Here is a 24891-nt window from a genome sequence, read left to right on the forward strand (position 1 = left end):
GATCCGAAAAGCTCAACACCCCAAACAAAGACACACCGCAGGGATCGGTCATCTCACCCATCCTGTTCAATGTTGCCATGATTGGACTGGCCCAACAACTAGACCAAATCGACGGCGTACGCCACGCCATGTACGCCGACGATATCACTGTATGGGTCACCGAAGGCTCACTCAGGGAAAAGGAAGAAAACTTACAAGAAGCTGCGACATGCGTAGAGGAATATGTCAAGGCAAGAGGTCTAGCCTGCTCAACGGAGAAGTCCGCGCTCCTAAGAGTATGGCGAGGCAAGAAGAATTGCACCGTCCCAGAGGAAGTAAACATGAAGTTGAACATCCACCTCGAGGGACAGCCAATTCCGGAGAAGACGCTCATTAGGATATTAGGAATGTGGGTACAATCGAACCAACGATGTACCCACACCCTAACACTACTTAAAAAACTGCAGCCAACCAAGTGGCCCGCATGATAACACGGGTCTCGCGGAAAAGACACGGCATGAAGGAAGCAAACACACTCAAACTGGTCAGACGCCTGGTGGTCAGTAGAGTTCCGTACAGCCTCCCGTACTACCACTGTACGAAGCACGAAATGCAACAAGCGGACGCAATCCTGAGGAAAGCCCTCAAGACGGCGCTCCACCTACCGCAGTCAACATCGACCGACAAACTCCTGGCCCTGGGGCTACACAACAGTCTCGAGGAGCTCCAAGAAGCGCAGATAATCGCGCAAATGCAAAGCCTAAAGCTATCGGCAACGGGCAGAAGACTCCTGAGCATATTGGGCGGTGAAGCTACCATAAAGGAGACAAAAAGCACGGAGACGATACCGGACGAATACAGAAACACCATCAAAGTAGCACCGATACCCAGCAATATGGACCCGAACCTACACATGGCACGAAGACAAGCAAGAGCAGAGTATGTACAAATAACAAAGGCAACTAGACACGACACAGTGTACGTAGACGCCGCTACGTACACTCAGGACAGGAACCACAAGAAAAGCAAAGTCGCAACGGTGATCAACTCGGACCTAAAAGAAATCACCAGCGCATCAATTCGGAACTGTACGGTAGTTGAGGCCGAAGAGGCAGCCGTGGCTCCAGCGGCAGCGGAAAGCTACCGATCCAACAGGTCCTTAACCATACTCACAAACTCACAAGCAGCATGCCGCAACTACCTAAACGGCAGAATCAGCCACAGCGCGCTCCGCATCCTCCGCTCAAGTGGCAAAACCGTCAACAACTAGGCCAAACACACGATAGTTTGGGTGCCGGGACATACCGACATTACGGGAAATCAGGAGGCCGATAGAATAGCTCGAGGGAACGCAACAAACCGAGCATCCAACAATCCCGACCCCGCTGAGGAACCCGAGCCGGTAGCCCAAAGCTATTCAAAGATACTAAACTACTACAGAGGCATCAGACGAAAATACCCGCCCCCTCACAAACAACTAAATAGAGAAGACGCCGTAGCATGGCGACAGCTACAAACGGGAACATTCCCGCGCCTAAACATGCTAAGCAAAATCTACCCCACGCAGTACGAGAGCAAGTGCCCATGGTGTGGAGACAAACCAACCCTACACCATACCACATGGGCTTGCCAGAAAACAGAAGGGCTAGCCATAATAAAAAAACCTGAGTGCGGAACAGTGGGAGAGGATGCTATCCAGCGACATCCTGAAAGTCCAACAAGGACTAGTAAGGCGTGCACGCAGGGCAGCTACCGACCCTGGAGAGAACCGGGAACCGACCCTGGAGAGAAGATGGGAGACTCCATCTGAAGCCGCAGAAATCACTGCAAAATAGAGCAAATAAACGTTTTTCATCATCATCATCTTCGCGCTGTTCAGCGATGCGCGCACAACAGAGCGCGCCCCGTTCCCGAATACAGCAGGCAAATCGCGCCTCGCGCAACCGCTGCGCGACACGGCGAGCTCTCCGTAATGGCACATTCACACCGAAAGCGGAGCGGCTAAGCGGCCAAGCGGATTTTCAACGCGGCGAGGCGGTAAGCGCGCGCGCCTGTTCAGACCGGACGGCTTGCCTGGCGGCCCGCGTGGCAACGAGGGCGGAGCATCCGGCGTTTTCGTGGCACACGTGTCGCCATCTCTTGGCACCAGTCGCCCGTCCTCAACGCGCGCGCGCGAACGTCGTCACCGCACCACCGTCGTCTGGACGGCCGCTCGCGCTTGCTAACCACTTGTGAAGCAGCTCGGACGAAGACGACGAAATAGTTGGCATTCTACTCGCCGCCACTTCAGGAGCTTTTCAAGACGAGCAGCAGAAAGCTCGAAGACCGCCCGCCAACACCGCTGGTGGGTCCGCCCCGCCTTGCAAGAACGAGAGCGAATTGGTCATGCCAGTGCTTTGATGCTTGTATTCAGTGTCGTAGAGTACGTCGTGTCTCTTGTCACATAGCATCGCGCAACAAGGTGTTGATCAAAAGTGCAGCGCAAAATTCAGCTGTCTCGGTGGATGCCTTTTGAGTAGGCTTGTCTCCTCGAGCCCTGGTTGGCTGCGGGAAAGCGGGAAGCCCCGGCGGGGCGGAAAAAATCGGTCCGAGAGCGATCGGGCTGCCCGCCGCGTTTTCCGCCTGCTTTGCCCGCTCGGCGAGGAGGTTTTCGCCGCTTTCCGCTTTCCGCCTGCCCGCTTTGCCCGCCCCGCCTTCGGTGTGAATGCGCCATAAGAGCTGCGCGTCCAAATCAAGGACGAAAGCGGAAGGCGGAAGTGCCAAATCTAGCGCGCAGTGGCAGCAGGATTCACCCGCGCGGACGCGGTCTTTGTGGCCGAGCCCCTGGGAAGGGGAACGGAAGGTAAACCAAACAAGGCCACGTCACGAAAGACACTAGTGAGCGACGCGAAATGCGACCAGTCCTTGTCCTCTCCGCGACCCCCCCCCCCCCCCCCTCAGTGCGCGCAGTGGACGGGGGAGCGGTCTGCCGGGCGCGCGCATCGCGCCCCCAGGATTACGCGGCCAGCGGCGGCGCGCTCGTGCGCCAGCAGCCTGGTCCCTTCTCGACGGAGCGGCCCGCCAATGCTCGGCGGCATCCCACTTAACATTTTCACTTTCGACCGCCGACTTCCTCCTCAAGTGTCAATTTTCTGTTTGCCCGGAGAAGAAGGCAACTGCTTTGCCGCCCATTTCCTTTGGGCTTGTCAACAACATCTAAGTGCCGCTATGACATCTATCTTCTTGTTCGCTTTAGGTGTCCTACGATATTTGGCCTTGTCCGGAGACGACTCCCCGCCCACGCCAACTTTCTTGCTCTTCTCCAACTGTCAAGACCCACGAACAAAATGTCACCCACGCTCGCACACGTCCGCGTCTAATTTTATTTCTGCGCGAGGCCTTCGGGCGCGCACCGACGCGCAGAGAAGAGTGGAAAGAAGAAAAAAAAGAAAGAAAGAAAAAGTTCAAAAAAGAAGAGAGAAAAAGGGCAAGATGAGAGAGGCAGAAAATAGCTGTAGTAGATCGTTATCTGAAAAATATGGAACCGGCGTATCAGCTCTTGGTTTGTTAAGGAAGCTCCACACGCTCGTATTTGTTCGCTCGCCTTGTCGGCTGGCACAATTTCATTTTTTTCCCCCTGCTTCTTCGATGTTTTCTCGCTCTTCGCACTTTTTGCAAAGCGCTCGCCGGCTCATGTCAGGCCGCGTTGCTCTCTATCTTAAGATTTCAGCAGCACGGAAGGCAGATTACAAAAGAGAGAGAGAGGGTGTGCGTGTGTTTGAAGTAGAGCTGATCAGCAGTTAATGAGTCTAATTAAACTTTACGTTCAAAATCAAAAACATCACCGATGACGCTTCATTACTGACGCTGCATTTACTTTTATGTGATCGCTGCCCTACCGATGCAGCTGCGTCTTCCATTTATAACGGACGAAATTAAATTGAAAAAGAAAATAAAGCCTTAGGGGAAAAGAAAAAAAGCTCTGAAAGCGCCATTTCACTTGTGGCTTCTCGTGCCAAGCATGCGCACAAATGCTGTGCGTGAAGGCGCAATCCCGTGCGAAACGCAACGAGTTGTGAACCGTACGTTGAACGAAGCCAACACATATTTTAGTAATTGCGAATAAGAACTATAGATACCGCGAGCGTATTAAGGCAGACTCGGAAAGCACCGATGCTCGTACCTGAAATGGTATGAACGTACTTGTGTCTCAAGTAGGCATTACGGTAATGATACCAATAATAAAGATGTCGAACCATCATTAGCGAGGCAACGTGTACAACTGAAGTGCACATGGCTTAGAATCGTGGCTTTACCAATTTATTCCGCCCATATTGCAGCCACTTGCGAATGATGGCGAACATGTTGCCCCAATTAACGGAAACATGCCCCAATTGATGGCACGTGCGACGTCTCTCATGAGATGGGACGCTTGCTAATAAATGTAATGTTTAAATCATGAAATCGTGTAGTTGAAAAAGGAAAAAAAAGCTGAATAGACGAGCCGGAAGCTTACCGCTTCGTGTACCACTGTGCAGGCACTGTTCCTTGACACACTTGGGCAGTATCAGAAAACGTCTGCAGTGTGATACTGCAGAGACAACGCCGCATGAATGTAGCCGCAAGAATTATATACAGCGAACTTCAGCGCGGCGCTAATTTCACCAGTATGTCTGATGGAATCCGACTTGCATCAGCCGAAGAACTGGCGATAACAGAGATGTACGAGGGGCTCTAAATTCAACCCTAATTTATTTCATGTTTCCGGTTTACGGGGGGTGGGGCGTGGGGGAAACGTGTTTAGACGCGTGAAAATGATTTCATTTTTCAACGCAATCCCTCTTGAAAGTGACGCACTTATACCAGCACTTCAGCGTCGCAAGGATGCCAGCAGCCGTTCTTCTATAGACAACGTTATCGACTTAGTGACGTAATTCGAGCACCAGAAGTCCTGCTAAAGATTATCTGCTGCCCTGTTTCTGTATGTTAAGCTAGCCTATACGATAACGTAACGCATGAAGCGATTTTCAACGCGTTAGATGCAGTAGGACTTGGTGGCAAGGTCTGTTTCTGGATTAGTAGCTATCTACATAAGAGATCGTTTTTCGAAATTACCGAGGATGGCCCAACCTACCAGCATTACAGTAACAGTGGGGTGCCTCAGGGCGAACTGAGCCCAACGCTCTCCAGTCTAACACTCATTGCACTCGCCGAAAGCCTTCCATACACCGTTAGGCTCTCCATTGTCAGGATTGGGGGCTCAATCCCATCGTCCGTGGTCCTTTGCCAAGATTGGAGTACGGCATGAATTCGAAGGTAACTGGCCCATGCCGTCGTCCAACTTATTTACGCTGAGATCGTTGATGAAGTGAAGAACTGTTTCTCATCGAGAACGAGGAAAAAGGGTTTATTTACAGAAATTAAATCAGTCTAACATGACTGCTTGAGAAAAGTGTCTCAGTCTAACATGACTGCTCAAGAGAAGTGTCCTCAGCATTCGCACAACCACAGTTTTTATACACTCGATCCGCCGGTCATACGACGCGGCGACTGTTCGTTTACTCATCACCAACTCGCCGCTGCTCTGCAGATCAGTTTACAGACACAAAGGCACACACATTCCGAAGCCCAAACGACGGCGTTGGAGGGTTGCCGTTCCGGGAATTATCGGTGCCGATCGAGGGTCGCTCGTTGTTCTGCGCCACGCCGAAGCGTGAGAAGCACAAAAATACGTCGTTCCCGCGGCAGCTTGTCCATGCGTGTCAAATCAGCTCCGCGTTGGGGAACTCCGGAATCATTGTTCATACACCGAACTAGTTCCGTCACAATGTCGAAGGGGCTGGAGGAAGGAGGCGGATTTCACCACAAAGGCCGCTTCATCGAACGCCTCCCAGCTGCAGCGACGGTGAGGGGGAGATGCGCGTCGTGTCGCCCTGTCGTAACTGTGTGGCAATCTTGTTTGGCAGCTCGCCATTCTTAACAGCGGCTCCATGGCCCGGAAAGTCTCGACTGTCTAGCGTTGACAACCGCTAGGCAGGAAGAGAACGGCTGCTGGTCAGGGGGGGGGGGGGGATTGATGTCTTGGCTCGCAGCGACCACTTGTGCATTGATGTCACCGCCCCAAAACATCCAAGGACAGGCAACTGCAAAACGAACCCCACAACACGGCTCTGCGCCGAGATGACGTGCATTGGCTCTCACTTTAGACTCGCTAGGATTCAAAAAAGAACAACATAAGTGCAGAAACAAAAAAAAATGCTGCATTTCGCTATGCCAATTTCTGAAGCAAATTCCTGCTGACACATTCAGCAATCATGGAGGGAATCCTGCTAAATGAGAGGGGATCTTCTTCGCTTAATAAAAGTTAACACTAGTAACCCTAAAATTTAGGCGGGACCCTCAAACGCAGAATTCAAATTAGCCTGCTCAAACCATCCGCATTGCTATGCAACTTTACCTTCTTATATCTAACGGAGAAGTTGTACTCTTGGAGAGTGAGGCTCCATCGGAGCAAGCGGCCATTTTTGTGTGACATTTGATTGAGCCACGTCAGAGGACAGTGGTCGGTCTCGAAGATGAACTTCGCTCCGTACAAGTAACACGATAACTTCTGGGCGGCCCAAATCAAACAAGCGCATTCCTTCTCTGAAGCGCTGTAGGCTTCCTCCCTTACATTTAGTTTACGGCTGGCATAGAGGATAGGATGCTCCTCGTTATCGTCGCCGACCTGACTAAGTACCACGCCCATACCTCTGTCGCTTGCGTCGCATTGAACTATGAATTCCTTTGTGTAGTCTGGCGCGCGAAGCACAGGGCGAGAAACCAATAGCGTTTTCAAACTTTGGAAAGCGTTCTCTTTGTCCTTATCCCAGTGTACGTTACTCGGTGCTCCCTTTCGGAGGGCGTCTGTTAATGGACTTGCCAATTGCGAGTAATTCGGAATGTACCGTTGATAGTACCCCACAAGTCCCAAAATTGAACGAAGGTCCGTTTTCGGGCGCGGCTGAGAAAATTCTCCAATCGTAGCTATTTTCAGCTCAGCCGGCCGTCTCATGTCCTGACCGACAACATGGCCCAGATAAGTAACCTGCGAACAACCGAACCTACACTTTTCCGCTTTCATCGTTAAGTCGACTTTAAACGTACGAAGCCTCGCATTCTTGTCGTAATTGACTTTGGCGTTCTTTTGAGCTAGTGCCATGTCCTTTCCGACTAGTTCTTGGGTTGCGCTTAGCCGTTCCAGTAAATTTGGCACGTATTCCACCACGGTTGGACTCTCCCCTCTTTCCTCCCACATCTCTCTTAACATTCTCAGTGGAGACCGGAGTGTCCTCCCATACACTAGTTCTGCTGGTGAGAACCCTGTCGCCTCATGTGGAACCGTTCGCAAAGCAAACAAAGTTGCCGGCAGACAGTTCTCCCAGTCCTCCTTGTGCTCGTAACAGAGCGCACGCAAAACTCGCTTAAGCACCGAATGCCACCTCTCTACACTGTTTGACTGAGGGTGATAGACAGAACTGTGTATTAACTTTACCCCGCACTTTTGCAAGAATGTGGAAGTCAGTGCGCTCGTGAATACTGACCCTTGATCTGCCTGAATTTCGGCTGGAAACCCAACTCGTGCAAACACTGTCAAAAGCGCGTCTACTACTTCGGTGGAGCTGAGCTCTTTCAAAGGGATTGCTTCTGGAAACTTGGTAGCCGGACACAGCATGGTAAACAAGTACCTGTAGCCTGATTTTGTTTTTGGAAGAGGCCCCACCGTGTCTATTACAAGTCGTCTGAAAGGCTCTGTTATTAAGGGCACTACCTTCAGTGGAGCTTTCCAAGTCTCTCCTGGTTTACCAGAACGCTGGCAGGCGTCGCATGATCTTACAAAGTTTTCTACATCTTTGAAACAGCCAGGCCAGTAGTATTCCATAAGCAATCTTTCCTTTGATTTGTTTATGCCTAGGTGGCCGGACCACCCATTTCCATGACAAAGACTCAAAAGGTCCTCCCTATACTTAGTAGGTATGACTAACTGATCTAAAATCCTACCCTTTCGATCTCTGTAATGCCGATACAACAATCCTCCTCTCTCATGTATCGTTACGTTGCGCCTAGCAATGCCTTCTTTAGCTGTGTCACGTAATCTAGCTAAGCTCTCATCATTCTTTTGCTCAGCTGCCAGTGACTCTCTATCCACGCGTAAGAGTTGATCAAAGCTCTTTGAAGCCGGTGATAATAACGACCCTGTCTCGCTTGGGAGCGCGTCTGCTTGCTCTTCCTGCAGGCTAGAACTCTGACACTCTAGTGCTACGCTCTCATTGAGCTGGTCAGCTGGCAGGCTCTCCTCAACTGTTCTTTTGTCCCTCGGGCCTAGCTCGGATTCGGGTATTGAAGTTATCCCCTTTTCTGCTTCCGCTGGAGGAGCTTGAGCATTTTCAGCCGAAAGCGCCGGGATCTTACGAGCTTGGCCTCGGGTCAATGCCTGTACTATGCCCTCTCCCAGTTTGAGCCCTCTGTCACGCAGTAACTGATTCGAACGATTCGAAAAGATGTAGGGATACTGCAGTGACAAAAATTTGGAAACTGCAGCCTCAGTCTCTAGCTCCCCGAATGGTCCACTGATTTTGACTTTGGCCATGGGCAGACACACGCTGTGTTCTTCTACAACCTGTTTTATCCATGCTACTTCTCCGGTGAAGTCATCTACCATCACGTAAGACGGATGGACAATGTCCAGCGTGGCGGCACTGTCTCTTAGCACTCGGCATGGTTTTCCATTAACTTGCAGGTTGTGGAGATACGGACTTAAAAGTTCCATATTCTCATCTTTTTCCTCCACGTAGGAAAAAACTACGCTAGACTTCTCGCAGTTTGCAGCTATATGTCCCAGTTTGTGGCATTTGTAACAGCGAATTGGTCTAACAGATTCGAATTTTCTTTTCTGTTCTTTCTGTGCGGTTTCTCCGTTAAGTTTCTCCTCGCTCTTTTCTGCGGGCTTTTCCGCCATGTCTACAGGCTCTGATCGTCTAGTTTGCGCACCCTTTTTGAACGGAAATGGTTTCCGCGGTCCATTTCGACCGTCCCAGTTTCCCTCCTCGGCGTTCAACTTTCTGCGGGTTGCGTACTCTTCGGCTAATTCAGCCGCCCTTTCTACAGTGTTTACATTACCTCTGTCTTGCACCCACAGTTTCGCAGCTTGGGGGATGGTTTTGTAAAACTGCTCTAAACACATGCATTCAATGATCATGTCTCTGCTGTCGTACGCTTCCGCGCTTTTAAGCCACTCGACTAGGTTGGCCTTTAAGCTATATGCAAACTCCGGATAGCCCTCGCTATCTTTCTTGCCTGTGCTCCTAAACCTTTGCCGAAAAGCTTCGGCTGAAAGGCGGTATTTCTTCAGGAGACTAGCCTTAACTTTTGCATAATCATATGCATCCTGCACACTCAATCTGGCGATTACTTCCGCCGCCTCACACGGCAACATAGACAACAACCGCTGTGGCCATGTACTCGGGCCGAAGTTCATCTTTTCGCAAGTCCTTTCAAAATTGCTTAAGAACAAGCCTATGTCGGTCCCGACCTCAAATGGCTTTAATAGCCTGTCCATGCGGTACGATTCTGCCTCACTTGATCGTCCCAGAGCGCCTTCACTTCCTTGAGACAACTCCAAACGTTTGCTTTCAAGTTCAAGTTGCATTTTTCTTAACTGAAACTCGCGATCTTTATCGCGTTCCTCTCTCTCTCGCTTTTCTCTGTCCAGTTCTTCTCTTTCTCTGTCCCGTTCTTCTCTTTCTCTTTCCCGTTTCTCTCTCTTTTTGAGAAGTTCCATTCCCATTTCAATATCTTCCTCACTGGCCTGATTGGAAATTAGCTCCAATAATTCCGATTTGAGCATTTCCTTGCGTACATCTAGGCCCAGTTCCTCACCAACAATCAACAACTCGTCTCTCAGCAGTGTCCTTAAATCCATGACTGCTGCTTTACTGCCTTGATTCTGCTCTCTAAATCTAGCTAGGAAAACACAACCTAGCTAACACACAACAATCTAGCTTCCCTACTGTTCTAAACAGAACAACCACAAAATGAAGCCTAGAGAGTCAAAGCAAAAACCAAGCACTCACCGCAGATACAGCACCATGTCGCAAAGTCCATCTCACCGCTGTCAGCCAGTTGTCAGGATTGGGGGCTCAATCCCATCGTCCGTGGTCCTTTGCCAAGATTGGAGTACGGCATGAATTCGAAGGCAGCTGGCCCATGCCGTCGTCCAACTTATTTACGCTGAGATCGTTGATGAAGTGAAGAACTGTTTCTCATCGAGAACGAGGAAAAAGGGTTTATTTACAGAAATTAAATCAGTCTAACATGACTGCTTGAGAAAAGTGTCTCAGTCTAACATGACTGCTCAAGAGAAGTGTCCTCAGCATTCGCACAACCACAGTTTTTATACACTCGATCCGCCGGTCATACGACGCGGCGACTGTTCGTTTACTCATCACCAACTCGCCGCTGCTCTGCAGATCAGTTTACAGACACAAAGGCACACACATTCCGAAGCCCAAACGACGGCGTTGGAGGGTTGCCGTTCCGGGAATTATCGGTGCCGATCGAGGGTCGCTCGTTGTTCTGCGCCACGCCGAAGCGTGAGAAGCACAAAAATACGTCGTTCCCGCGGCAGCTTGTCCATGCGTGTCAAATCAGCTCCGCGTTGGGGAACTCCGGAATCATTGTTCATACACCGAACTAGTTCCGTCACAATGTCGAAGGGGCTGGAGGAAGGAGGCGGATTTCACCACAAAGGGCGCTTCTTCGAACGCCTCCCAGCTGCAGCGACGGTGAGGGGGAGATGCGCGTCGTGTCGCCCTGTCGTAACTGTGTGGCAATCTTGTTTGGCAGCTCGCCATTCTTAACACCATCCATGTCGACGACATTTGTATTTGGACGTCGGGTGTGACGCAACTGGCAGCTTCGCGCGCAGCTTCAGAAGGCAGCCACTTTAACATCGTCCTACCTTTGAGGACAAGGAATTCAATTATCATGTGAAAAGTGTGCAGTGGTGGCATTTACCGCCCAACCAATGTCTCCCTACGTGATATCTGTAGACGGACAGCTGATCTCGTACAGCACAAGTCAGGGATTTTGGAGGATGGTCGTTGACAGAAATCTCTTCTCCACCCTCATGTAAATTATGGGAGAAAACGCCTGACAGGAATTTGCCCTATGTTTAAGTTTCCAGCAGGAAATACCTGGGGAGTGTCAACACAATCTATGCTGCAACTGTACAGGGTCCTCTTTATTGGATTCCTGCGGTACAGCCTACCGGTCATCTCCAACACCTGCAGAACTAACCTGAATACAATCCAAAGGATCCAAGCCCAAGCCCTCAAGATATGCCTTGGTCTACCGCGGAGTGCGTCAACGATTGAAGTTATTGCAGTCGCTCAAGATTACACTATTAGACCGCACATTACCATTGAAACAATGCGTGTGCACATAAGACACTTCGCCCGGACCCCTAACCACCACCTCGCAAGTCTCCCAGTAGAAAAGGCTCCACACGACATTAAGTGCGAGTGTCTTCGCACACCATGCCTGTCTCAGGTCAGGTTACGCACCTGCGGCTAGGCCTTCGATTCCTCCTTGGTGTGTGAGCCGTACTAAAGTAAACCTTACAATCCCATGACTTCAGAAAAAGTCGGACTTGCCAGCATCAGCACTTGAAGCAAATTACTGTACTCCTCTTGTACGAGAAATATATACCGCGACTGCACACACGTCTATGCTGATGGCTCAACTACATCAACCAGTTCCGGTGGCGCTGTAGTTATACCATCAATGGTAATAACCCAGTGGTTTAAGACTTCCTATATCACTACCTCTACAGCTGCAGACCTCGCGGCTCTCTGCGACGCACTTCATGTGATAAATGCTGGAAGTCCTAGAAAATGGGCACTCTTCTGTGATTCAAGGCCGTTCCTTGCAATGTGTGCAGTCGTTTCTGCGACATGGAACTCACGATCACCTCACGTGTGAAATCGTGGAAGTTGTCCACCATTTGAGAGAAAAAGGCCGTCATATCTTATTTGAGGTCATTGCACTATCATTGGAACTGATGATGCAGATAAGACAGCTCGGACGTCAAACAAGGACCGACACTGCGAGACAACTTTACTTTCTAGCACACACGCTCTCTTTAGCAGAGTGGAATACCGCACATACACGGCGCACCAGACTACACAGACTAAACCCTTCACTGCAACACAGACCTCCGGCCGGGCTGCACCGACGCAAAGCGTCTCTTTTGTGTCGGTTGTGCTTGGGAGTTGGCTTCACGAAAGCTTACTCAGCACTAATTGGAATGGCTGATAGTCCTGCATGTGATGTTTGCGGATGCGAGGAGAAAATTGACCGCTTATTGTGCCACTGTCCTCAATTTCAAGCACAAAGATAATCTTTGTCCAACACATTGAGGAAACTAGATGATCGTCCTCCGAGTGAACAGACAGTACTAGAGCACCGTCTCCAGCAGTCATCGGCTCATAATGCAGCGAAGGCATTTTGTGCATTGTCAGAACGTCTGGTTTGCGCGAGCGGCTTTAACTCAACTACTGTCCGTACACATCTCTACACCTTCTCTCTACCTTCTCTCTCTTCCCCTTCTTCCTGCCCCCAGCGTAGAGTAGCCAACCAGACTATTGACCGGTTAACATCCCTGCCTTTCTGTATTCCCCCCCCCCTCTCTCTCTCTCTTATTAAACACTAAACTGAAAAGAAAAATGAATGGGCAGCCTATTTGGCCTCATCGTCCTGAAGTGTTCGCCTCACGTAAACTCTTCCAGTGATCCAAACAAACGCTAGCCTCTTGGAGCGAGGTCAGGACTGCATGGCGGATACCGTAGCACGTCCCAACCGAGATCCCACCATATGTACACTGTGCAGTGCGTTGTATGCTGGTGCGCATTGTCCTGCTGGAAGAGAACGCCCATGGTAATAAAGCCAGGTCCTTTCTTCTGGGGTGCACTGTGAACACGCTGAAAAACCTCACAGCAGTACTCGCTTTTGATGGTCTCGTCACTCTGGAGCAAAGCAACACAAATGCAAATGATGCCTCATTCATCCAAAAAAATTTGTCACCCATTTGTCGCTGCCAGCAACCTCTTTCGCCGTCATCGTCCACTGAGTTCCGTTTGTCTCGAAACCGTTTGCATCACTCAAATATTGTGCTGCGGCTTAGTATCTCGTCACAATGCAGAGTATGAAGCCTAGTGAGACCTTTAGTCGGTTTTAGGGCCCTCGTTCGTGAGAGGCTCCGTTACTATGTGTTGTTCCACAACTACGTTCACAGGCTCCTCGGCCATTTTGTTTAACGCGTCACTTCCCGGGCGAAGCGACATCAGCGTACCTTGGTGTGATAGCCGACAAATGTCTCGCCAGAGCATTGCAAACAGATAGCGCTAGTGTGTATGCGTATGCGCACACTACGAAAAATCCGAGTTTGACTCGAACGACCCTCGTAACATACGGAAGCACGCAATATCACTGCCATGGTTGAAAAATCTCAAGCACTCTCTTCCAAAATTCATGAGGAGAGAGTTTGAATGGGTGCAGTGCCGAGGACATGTATCTCCTTTGTATATGCCCATGCTATTACCGTTCGTTTTTTCTTTTTTTTTTACGTGGTTGACGGGTTGCCGTGAAACGCGTACTGCACTATAAAGTAAGAAAAACCTCGAAGAGTTCTTGTATATAGAGGTCTCGCAAAAAAAAAAGCGTACTTTGTGGTCATTGTGACGTCTCGGCTGACATGGACGTCAACATACCGTATCCATCACTTTCCCGATATGTTCGCTCTGATAAATTCTCAGCAAGGTTCAGCGTCTACCATGGTCCGCAGGCCAGGAAAACGTATGCGATAATACAATGAAGGCCGCATGTTAAAAATATTCGTTTAGGTAATCTATGGAGAAACACTTAATTATATTACTATTAACAGTTAAGCACAGTCGTGCCATCAATTTATAGAACCGCTTCAGCTCCCTTGCACTTCTTCGCGTACAATGTCGAAATTCGATAATTGTGCAGTAGTTGTCGGTTTTTCTGAAATCAACAAACTGAATCGAACCAACCGCTTCTCTTCATTCCCAATGACCACCGGTTGCATCGACGTGACCGCAGCGTAAAACTTTCCTCCCGTATTCTGGAACGCCGAGCTAACGCCGAACACGCCCGGCGCACGGACTTGGTTCACGTACTGCGATGATTCGATAATCGAGAGAGGCCAGACTCGGTCACAGTCGGCGCGCGTGTCGCATGCAAGTGACAGACCATGAAGGAGCCTGTTTACTTGACCTGGAGCCGCAGACGCGCTTGCCGGGGGCCAAAGCAGTGTAATGCCGCGTAGCCCGGAGCGCCGCCGCCGCGCTCGCCAGCGCGACGGCGCTATGAGAGCCGTCAAGGCAAGTGAGTCGCGCAGACAGAAGATAAAGCGGCTAACGTGCGCCCTCGGCTGTCGGGCCCCATCGACGCCGGGGCCCGCCTTTTTGACTCGAAACAAAGACTCCCGGCGCGCGCACGTGTCGCATTCCGAGCGACTGGTCTCGGATGACACCCGTCCGTATTCGTTTGCGAATGCCGTCGCGCAGGCGCAATCGCCCAAGCGTCTCCCTGCCGCCGGCCCGGCCAAGGCGAGCAACAATAAAACCCTCCTGACGGAGTGTAAGCAAGGAGACGGATATATGCGCGCCCGAGCTCCCGGTGACGCGCGTTCGTCGCCGGCGCTGTCGGCCTCGGGTTCATTTAGGCGTAATTTGGCGCCCCAGTGCTGACAGACTTTGAAGTGCCGCCGCGGAGCGAGCTCGGCAAACGACCTGCTCGCGACAGCGCCGTCGTGTCTGCGGCACTGGCGCGCGCGACGCGTGTGTGACGGGGGGCTGTCGCGCGCGTTCGGCTCGCACTTAACCGGCGTGCGACTCGGTGTGTGTGTGTTAGTGCGTGTGTGTGTTCGCCGCGAAATGTCATAAGCTGCGATGTCACCAGCTTGCTGAGCGAAGAAGGGGCAGGTGGAGAATTGGCGGGCTACGTCCGCTGTCGGGCTGCCCTCGATGAGTCGGCTGCGTGCCCGCGAAATGTTTCGAGAGTGATGCCACTTTGCGAAACTGCGTTACCCGAACAGAAGCTTCGGAATGCGCTTTGACAAGGCGACGTGACGGAGGGCAGAGGTCGTCGCTGAGTGCGCCGAGTTCGGCAGCACCTCGCAAGAGCAGTTATTTGCACAAAATATAGGTTCATGCAGTAAGATGCTTTCGTAAACGTTTCGATTTCGACATTTGATCCGCTCTGCAGGAATAGCCGCGGTGCGACTGCATTGCCGCGCACTGGCTGCTTATCAGCGACAACTGACAAATATAGCGTGAGCGGCCATTGGAGAACTGCAATCTGCCCAAGTCTGGGCACACGCGAGGGAATCACTCCAGCATTTTACTTGATAATGATATTACGCGCAGCAAGAATTTCTTTATCCCTTGCTTTAGAGAGACTTGTTTAGAGGATTTTGACGTTTGAGCATCCTTCAGTTTAATTTACTCGACTCAACGTTGCGCCTTCCTGCGTGTGAAAATGCGAACCGCTTGCGGTAGTTATATTATCGCGCTATTTCCGTTTCTTCTAAAACCAAGCATTCCTACTTGAGAATGATGCGCTGGGCGAGGAATGGCGCTGCGCTTCGTTAAAGACCCTTATCCCGCCCAAGACTTGTAATGATGATACAATTTCGTAACAAGAAAAAAAATTGTGTATTCAACACCAAAATTTACGCTAGAAAAGCAGGCCTGTGCTGCCTCCGGAAGGCTTTCACTCGAAATATGTCAAATCGGTGAACTTCGTGTGGCATTCCAAGAGTGATACGTAACTGAGTACCTCTTCTTTATCTTGATTTTTTTCTTTTTCTTTTTTTTTGTCTCTGTTGATGTGAAACTTGTTGCCTGCTGCAGAAAAAGTTGAGAGCCGTCATTCTATATCAAGTGTCGTAAAGAACCTGCCTCTCGCCGCTGAGTTAAAATAATGCTGCAAGTACGTCAGGGCTGCAGCTGTGAAAAAGCAAATAACTATTTATCATCTTGGAGGCGTGTTCTATGTAGCGATGTGTATGTGAACACTGGCTTGTCTTTGTTTATTGCATGTTTCTACACTTCGTCAATTAAGCCCTTTCTATACCTGTCTATGAAATAACAGTCTTTCTTAATTTGTTCTTCTAAGAGAGTAAGATGGAATAACCATAAATGATCTGCCTTGTCCCTTCGCTAACACAAACCCGCCGTGGTTGCTCAGTGGCTATGGTGTTAGGCTGCTGAGCACGAGGCCGCGGGATCGAATCCCGGCCACGGCGGCCGCATTTCGATGGAGGCGAAATGCGAAAACACCCGTGGTACTTAGATTTAGGTGCACGTTAAAGAACCCCAGGTGGTCGAAATTTCCGGAGTCCTCCACTACGGCGTGCCTCATAAGCAGAAAGTGGTTTTGGCACGTTAAACCCCATAATTTTTTTTTTAGCTAACACAAATGATCAAATGCACTCATCGCCCCTTATCTCTGTCGGAGTACTCTTGTCGATGTGAGGAAGGAAGGAAGGAAAAAGTGGAGAAGGAAAGTCAGGGAGGTTGACCAGTTTAGCTTAACCGGTTTGCTACCCTACACATGGGAGAGGGTTGGGAGCAATGAAAGGTGGGAAAGGAGAGAGAGAGAGAGAGAGAGAGAGAGAGAGAGAGAGAGAGAGAGAGAGAGAGAGAGAGAGAGAGAGAGAGAGGACATAGCACAGCACACACACATCGTCCGTTAGAGTCATGTCAGAATTATCACTGACCAAATGAAGGTACGATCATGCTGTCTTCGCAGCTAGACGTGCGCTGAAATATTTCCCGTATTTCGAAGTGTACCTGTTTACGGTTAGCAGATATTATCGCACTGAGCATAACTCTCTTTTTCTTTTTTTTATGGGACATATGTCTTGCCTGCAGCAGATAGCAGATTACCTGTAGCCCTTCACGCGGAAGAAATTGGCGACACAGGAGATCGAGGGTTGGAGATGGTGGTATTCAGTTTCTCGGCGTAAACGTGCTTTTCCTATTTGCACTAAATTCGGCATGCCTATCCATCACGATGTGCGCCCTCTGTAGTTAATTTCCTCAAACATGAGATCCCTGGTGAAGTCCGCCTAAGAGCCGGTTTATAGGTCTGACAAGCGTACGAAATACGTCGGCGCCGCATACCGGCATTCCTGGCCGTGCAAGGATGCAGCACGTAGCGAACAACGACCGCGGTGATTCCTGGAATATTATGCCGCCTGACCGACCAAACGTCCGTGGTCTTCAGGGAAGGCCAAGGCGCATCCCAAGCACGCGGCGTGTAGACCTAAAAACAAAACTGGAAAGAAAAGGAGACCGAGGAGACGGATCTAAGAGACTCGAGCAATGTGTACGGACCAGGTAGCACAGGAAGGACTTTGCACAAGAAGAAAAAAGATGAAGAGAGACAAAGGAGACGAGCAGAGCAAACGCAAGAGAAGAGGAAAGACACATCACGCGCTCCGCGATTCCTCCCCATCGGTCAAGACGCGCAAGTTCGCGAAACTTTGATTGATCCTTTATTTCGGAAGGGGGAGGTTTAAGCGGCGCGTGGAACAACCAGTCGCGCGCGCGCGCTCAATTCGGCCGCTTTTCCTCGGACTGCGCTCTCGGCGCGGTCATCCTTCAAACGGCGCCTCGCTCTAAACCCCTGGTTAGCGGCGCCTGAGTCCGATGTCACGCCGCTCTGGCCCCGTAGGTCACGCCACTCGGCCTCTAAGCAGCCCGCCACGAACACGAGCCGATTTCGGGAGGGGGTCAACGGGGCCGCATAATGGCCACCCAGTGGCGCCTGCCCCTGCGAAACGCGCGCTCCACGTTACGCCATCCGTGCCAGACAATGCAAGCGCGCGTCCCATGCTCAGCGAAGGCACCCGTCCCGTGGGCTGCCACGGACAAGTCGTTACGCTGAGACATGGCGCGGAAATTAGGCGCGCTGCGTTCACAGGGGCAAGCCGGCTGTTCTGCGGCGGGTCCTGTGTTAACGGCTCGCACCAGAGCCACCACCTGTTGACGGAACCGGACAATTATCCTCTTAGAGCTGCGCCTCTCACATCTCGCGACAGGGACCACCCCGTCTCGTACGGTTCCTTTCCGCAGCGGCTTCAGAACCTGTGGCTTATGACACGTGACAAGGAAGAGACCAAGCAAACGTGCTTTGGACGCACGCACTGTTGTCGGATTGTGCTTTTAGGCTCTGCTGACAAACCATTAAGCACACTGTTCCCTTAGAATGTGAACCAAACTGAGAGGTCTCAAAGTGTAAAAATGTCCTGGTGCTGAGAATATAGAGAAATGTGGCATCAAAAACTTTCCTTTTTCTAAGTTTAGCTTCTATAGAAAAATCTTTTGTCTACATGCACGGCTCAGAGTCGGCGGCTTATTCGCTAACCTGGTTCTTCTCAATGATGGGTAAAACATCTGTGCATACAGGATCAGCTCGCTTTGAGAATTAATCGTAGGACAATAATCTATGTACTACCTTCTTAGCATCCGCGTCTCGGGAGTATACCCCATTGTTATTTTTCTTGTGATGTCATTTTATCTGGTTGAAGCGGTAAAACAAATGGCAAAAAAGACACATTGATCGAACAATTCAGCCATTTATCAGAGATGTGCTTTTAAGCAAAGCGTGCACTTCGATTCAGGACAGAATACAAATACACGTTTAACATGGGATGTATACTCTTACTTTTTTTTTTAATTTCGTGCGGCAATCAAATAAGTTCTTATGCCAAGATTCCACAATGGCTCATATACGATATATCTGTGTTTTGTAAGGTAATACAGGCCCGCCATTTTAATACACAAGAGAAGGACGGCTCTCCTAAGAACAATACCGAAGGAGCAGGGAACGCCAGTGTGCTCCGCAATAATATGTGTGGCAGATGATGCACACGTGTCATGACTTGAGCATGTGCCAAAATAATAGAAAAAACGGTCTCGAGGGCTTAGCCAAACGCCAACACTTGCATGTGGCCTGAGGATGCAACAATGGGCTCCTCAGCGTTATTTTTCTTATTTAAGAAAAATATACTAAAATAGCCGGCGCGTGTACACGTGATGTTCTACATTGGTCAAGCTCCACTGCGAGGTCTGCTTCAGAACTGCAGACTTTTTTTTCTCTCTCTCTTTAGGGAGAGGGGAGGGGCTTCAAGTAAGTATATCGGGGAAATGGTGCTTCTTGTTTCCGGGTTGGTGCTTCTTCTTTTCTGAAGATCGCTCATGTAGAAGCTTGGTTTACTATCTTGGAATCAGGACGTGCACGTAGTGATGCGCGCACTATTGGAGTGTTGAACGTGCGATCTGCTTTTGAATGAACGAATAAATTGTACTAGCTTAACTGCGTTGGTTGTGTTCACAGTTGCAGGCTTAGTCATTTTCCTTTCTGGTTATTGCTGTTACTGTTTTTATATTATATGGTTTTCTTATTGCAGAAAATTTCAAAAGTGAATAAAAGAGAACAGCAAACATAGTTCAAGCTGCGTTCATTTAACCTACTTCAAATTCAAGAAAAAAAAGGGTTTTACGTGCAAGATGTGTAATGGAGGACTCCCGATTCATTTTGACCAACTGGGGTGCTCTAACGTTGACCTAAATCTAAGCACACAAACATTCTTTTTACATAGCAAAAATAAAGGTGTCGAACATATAGCAAAAGCGTAACTTGGAGTGAAACGAGCAAACCAGTGAATGATGATGATGTATGGGTATTTTTTGACAGAAGGGCAAATGATGGCAAAATAGCACCATGAACCAGTGAAACACACACACACACACACACACACACACACACACACACACACACACACACACACACACACACACGCGCGCGCGCGCGCACACACACGCACACGCACACACGCACACGCACACACGCACACGCGCGCGCGCGCACAAACGACAGGTTGGTATATTACACTTCGTTTAAGCAGGTTGCTCAGTTGATGTCGAATTAGTCTTCTTTACTCGGTTCAGCGCATCAGTTTTTAAACGCCACAGCTCTCCGAGGTTTATGCCTAACGAAGAAAATACGGCGTGCATCACAAGAAAAACATCTTCACAGACGTCGGCAACCATAATGACCGATGGCCATGGATGGGCCACCGTCGAAATGGAAGGCGCAGAAGCAATGACCCACTGGCCCTACACACAAACCTCCGAATCGGAAATCGGACAAGCTATTCAAGAATGCACACAACGCACCAAAGCCGTGAGGACCTACACAGACTCCCAACAGGCATGCACATGCATCTTACACAATGACATCCCCCCCTCCCTCACGACATGCACTCTTTACGAAAATTTAAAAGGGCTGATAGAACTCTACTGGGTACCTGGGTACCTGGGTACCCCCCCCCCTCAAAAAAAAAATAAAAAAAATCAAGGATTGACGAGGCCGATCAAGTATTAGGCTATCGATAAAGCTTACGTGCCGACGACTGGGTACCTAATAGCGTTATTTTTAAAGCGGACACTAGAAAGAAACACTCAGACAGTTTATAATGGTAAAGTATTATTTCAAAAGTTTATTTTCTTTAATTTTGTAGTAATGGGCTGATTATTAGAAGTACAAATGAAGAACAAAGTTCCGTTTTTCGAATTTCGCACCGGAATCCCAGCGTTGGTACGTCAGAGTGACGAAAAGGGTTTCAAAGTATTTCCTTCTCATTTAGCCCGTTGTGACTCAGTAACAGTACTCGAAACTTACTGACATGATTCTTCGCTATTGAAGAGTAAATTGACTCGCCGCGGTAGCCCAATGGCTATCGCGTTGCGCGGCTGTGCTCGAGGTCGCGTGTGCGATCCTGGTCGTGGTGGTCGCATTCCAGGAGGGGGCGAAATTAAAGAAAAAAAAAAGCGGTCTACTTAGCGCCAGGTGCATATTAAAGAATCCCAATGGCCAAAGTTAGTAATTAGGAGACCCCGCCCCGACTACAAGGTGCTTCACAATCAGATCGTGGTTGGCCCACGCAAAAGCCCGGATTTTTTTTTTTAAAGAATATAATGTAGTTCCATTCTAACCGATGGAGAAATTTACTAGGCCTGAGCAGACGCCATAAAATTTCGTAACGCCATGGCGAGCTGGTGCAGGAACTGCTATAGGCGGCGTCGCTAACCGACTTGAAAGTATTGCCAAGCCTCCTCTCACAACAATAGCGGCATTTCTTTTTGGTTTTTGTGTTGTGTAAGGGTTGACTGAAAGAGCTCAAATTATTTTATTCTGTAGTGCCCCCGTAACGCTATAATGCTACAGTACAGAGATTCAGCTGCAGTGCATCACGTTAGGCACTGGGGAGCCGGCCACTGTCAGAGCAAAATATACTACCACAGTGGTCACAACGGACATACGCGCCAAAGGCTGCCAGAGAGCTAGCTCGTTTCCTGCTCTCTTCGGACCCGCGACATGGACTCTGACGGCGACGTGAGCCGCCTAATAATTTTGTGCGCCGATTTCGTTTCACCTACTCATTTTAGTCCCTTTCCGTCTTTTTAAATACGTTTTCTCTTTCCCCCTATGTACAAGGTACATCACGGTCTTCTTCGTGACCTGTCATGACATTAAAATGACCTGTCGTGGCCTGTATTGGTTTGGGAAGCGCACTTCCGCATAAATCGGAGTGAATGAACCCATACTTTCGTTAGCTGCTCTTGTTTTTGTTTTTTTATAAACTTTTATACACGCCACTATAACTGCCAGGACTACCACCACAAGACAACCGGAATATTTTTAAATGGCCTTCTACTTAAACTTTAAACGTGTCATATCCACAGGTCTCTGCATTTTAAAGAAGTTTCTAGGCCCCAATGATTCATTGATTCCGTCAAAGGGCAACTCCAACGCTTTCTTTTAATTATTTATTTACTTCTCTTTCTTCTTTACGTATATTTTAAAGTGGTTTTTCCAATTACACAGACAATCCTGTCTGTCACGCCTAGTGCGAGTCGATTTGTTTAGAAACTTGCAAAGCCTTCTAAGTAATAATAACAAAACGAAGCATCTGTAAGGGTTAACAGCGCACACAGACGGCGACAGAGTGAGGAACGGCAGGACACAGCGCTGATCATCAGGACAGAGCGTATCAGCGCTGTGTCCTATTGTTCCTCACTCTGTCCCCGTCTGTGTGCGCCCCCTTCTAACCCTTTAAGATGCTTTACCAACTAGCCTACCAAGCCACCCTTGAAAACGAAGCATCGAGATCAACTCAACTGAGTAGATTTTCGCGCAGTAACGTCAGAATCCAGCCTTTGTTGTCCTTCAAGCGCCTGCAGTAATTTGTCTTTGCTACTCCGAAAGCCTCCATCAAGTTCAAACACAAGAAATTTAAGGAAAGCATCAAAAAAGAAGTTTAATGTAATGTGCTATTCCATTAAAGCGTCTGTGTGCTCTATGTCTACCGGCCGAAGAGTGACCCTCGAAACGACGAGTGTTTTCTCAAAATGACTATTTGACAAGAACACGTTCCTCAGTGACCATCATTCGCAAGCGGACGCTGACATCAGAAAGCGCAGGTTGCAAGGGCAGCAAGTAATCATATATTCGCGGGCACGAGTCGGGAGCATGTAGGGTAATACCAGGATTTCAGTCGTACCATTTGCCAACGATGATTAGAGTGTCAAAAAATAAGAAGAGAACAAATGGCAGAAATTTATTCAATCTTTCAAACTTTCGCAGAACTTCAGCGCCCCTTGACTAATTTCTGAATACTAAAGCATGCAGCTTGTGCGTAGCAGACAACGCGCGTTAGCGCTGCATTTTGTCCATTTGCTGGTCGGTGAAGCGAAGAGTACGCCGCATTGCGCGCGCAGTCGATGGTGCAAGTACTGCGCTTCGGTCATCGAGGCCATAAGGTGCACGAGGCGAGCGCGACGAAATAACGCCGCACAGCACAGCTAACTCACAATGCATAATGTGCCGTGTGGCAAACCGTTCCATAAAAAGAACAAAGGTATTATTTGCTCGCGTACGCAAAGCGGTCGTTGCGTGGCGGTTGAAATACCGGGCTTGAAACCTCAGTATCGTTGGTTCGATCCCCTCCCCCCTCCCCACTTTGGGATACCTCCCGCACGTCGTATTTTTTCGTCGTGCCGCGCCTGAACGAAACCGTGACGAACGAACGCGATCGGCCCTCATTTCCTAGCTCATAACTGCTGTTCGCGGTAGAACCACTTGTAAAGTGATGCCAACATTTCTCTTTCCTTTTCCTTCCACGCTTCAGGAACTACCCATGCCGCCTGCGCGATCACTTAAGTTCTTTCGCCCATGTCATGGTGGACTAGTGGCACCGTGCACTTCTCCGGGGGCGGCGCGGTGACCATCGCCACGAAAGGAGCGACGGGCAGGGAGAGAGAGAGAGAGAGCGCGGCGGGCCCAGAAACAGATCGGCAGCTGACGGACGCCGGGGCCCGGCGCGTGCGAGTCCCGGAATTGGGCGCAGGTCCCTGCTTGCACATCCGCCCGCCTCCCAAGATGGATGGATGACTCCGAGACAAGTCAAGGCCCAAACCGTCAGTTGACGTCGCCGATCGGTCATGCGCAGGCCCATGTGGCTTGCGAAATCCAAGATGGCGGACGCCGCCGTCAGCTTCCATCAATCAAACGGCTGCCGTAATTACAAACCGTCATGAGTTTTGCGTTTCTCCTGAGGGTTGGCTGCAAGCTCGCCGTCCGGACACCGCTGCCCGCGACGCGGCATGAGCTCGCCGCCGTCTCCCGGGCGAGGAGGGGCAGGGCGCCGCGGCCACCCGACGGCAGCTCGTGTCCGTCTGTCAGTAGGCGTCCGAGCCCCCCACAAAGGCTCCGAGCGGCCCGCGTGCCGCCCTATCGGTCTTCCCCTTGCGCGCACACATATACGACTGCCGATAGCATGGTGCCGGTATCTAGGCCAATAGCGCAAAGATTGCGAACGGCGGCGTTGAACGCCGCTCTGATGGCCCGTGCGTCGATCGAGCCGCCCACGACGCCGGGAAAGGGTTGAGCGGCTTTCTAGCTGGCCACTCCGCATGCAGGTATACGCACGAGCGAGCGGACAGCACGGCTCACGCAAGATGAATGTGCTGAGTGCGGGTGCCGGCAGTCTCGAACGTGTCCGCGACGGAAGAGTAAGAGTACGGTATGATCGGCGTTGTCACATCCCCTCGTGCACTTCGCAGCGCATGAGGGTCTCAGTATAAGTGGGCTGCACGCACCGCATTCATAAGAACAGAAAAATAACGTTTCCAAACATTCATATCGAAGCACCCATTAATTCGCATCCTTTGTCAGGAAAAGTCCGAGTCTCAACGGGTTGTATTGACAAAAGACCCTTCACGATGATCCCTGGTGGTTTTCTACTGTCGCTCATGTGTTGTTTTTTCCCATTTTCTTGCTTTCTCTTTTTTTTTACATTGTGCCAACATATACGAACAAATGAAAGATTTATACAAGGACACTTTGAGTAGAAAGTCTCTTTTAACTGACTTGAATTGACGGTTCACACAGTTGAGAAATGTTTTGTCTCTCGTAAGCTGCCAGGTTTCATTTAAAAACCAAGGTATTACGCAATTTGAAAACAGGGGACCCTGTCGCTCTCTGCGCCCAAAGAAATAACGGGTCACGACTGCGTATTGGTACAATGCAAATCGCATTTTGGGATTTTCCATTTGCGTCTGTTCCAAGTCCCAAAGCCGGGAAAGAGCCGATGTCCGAAACCGATGACGCAATGAAGGATGACCGATACCGATTGCGTTCGCTCTCGTTTCTGCTGTGCTCGTTCCGCGTACTGTAATAAATGATGAAATAAGCTTTCGGTTTGTTTCACCTTACCTCGACGACAGGGATAGGAAT

This window comes from Dermacentor albipictus, chromosome 1, assembly GCF_038994185.2.
Source record: "Dermacentor albipictus isolate Rhodes 1998 colony chromosome 1, USDA_Dalb.pri_finalv2, whole genome shotgun sequence".
In the NCBI taxonomy this organism is placed as follows: Eukaryota; Metazoa; Arthropoda; class Arachnida; order Ixodida; family Ixodidae; genus Dermacentor; species Dermacentor albipictus.